Raw genomic sequence first — 955 nt, forward strand, 5'->3', positions numbered from 1 at the left:
TCTATATTGGATTTTCCCCTGACCCTGAGTATCCGGCCCCATGAGACTGTGGTTTTCTCGGCCCCTGGTGGTCCGAGGTCGTTCCCGTTGCACAGATTCAAGCGCCAGGGCCTCCTGCAGATAATTCACTTCGGTTTATTGCGCTATCTCTAATAGCACCCGAGATATCACCAGATATATATTGGATTTTTCACTGACCCTGAGCGTCCGGCCCGATGAGACGGTCGTTTTCTCGGCCCCTGGTGGTCCGAGAACGTTCCCGCTGCACAGGTTCATGCGCCAGCGTCTCCTACAGACAATGCACTTTGATTTATTGCGCTATCTGTAATAGCACCCGAGATATCACCAGATATATATTGGATTTTTCACTGACCCTGAGTGTCCTGCCCCATGAGACGGTGGTTTTCTCGGCCCCTGGTGTTCCGAGGTCGTTCCCGCTGCACAGATTCATGCGCCAGGGCCTCCTACAGACAATGCACTTTGATTTATTGCGCTATCTCTAATAGCACCCGAGATATCACCAGATATATATTGGATGTTCCCCTGACTCTGAGTGTCCGGCCCCATGAGACTGTGGTTTTCTCGGCCCCTGGTGGTCCTAGGTCGTTCCCGCTGCACTGATGCATGCGCCAGGGCCTCCTGCAGATAATTCCCTTTGGCTTATTGCGCTATCCCTAATAGCGCCCGAGATATCACCAGATATATATTGGATTTTTCCCTGACCCTGAGTGTCCGGCAACATGAGACTGCGGTTTTCTCGGCCCCTGGTGGTCCGAGGTCGTTCCCGCTGCACACATTCATGCGCCAGGGCCTCCTGCAGATAATTCACTTTAGTTTATTGCGCTATCTTTAATAGCACCCGAGATATCACCAGATATATATTGGATTTTCCCCTGACCCTGAGTGTCCGGCCCCATGAGACTGTGGTTTTCTCGGCCCCTGGTGGTCCGACGTC

The sequence above is a fragment of the Nomia melanderi genome, unplaced genomic scaffold (genome assembly GCF_051020985.1).
Source record: "Nomia melanderi isolate GNS246 unplaced genomic scaffold, iyNomMela1 scaffold0014, whole genome shotgun sequence".
Classification (NCBI taxonomy): Eukaryota; Metazoa; Arthropoda; class Insecta; order Hymenoptera; family Halictidae; genus Nomia; species Nomia melanderi.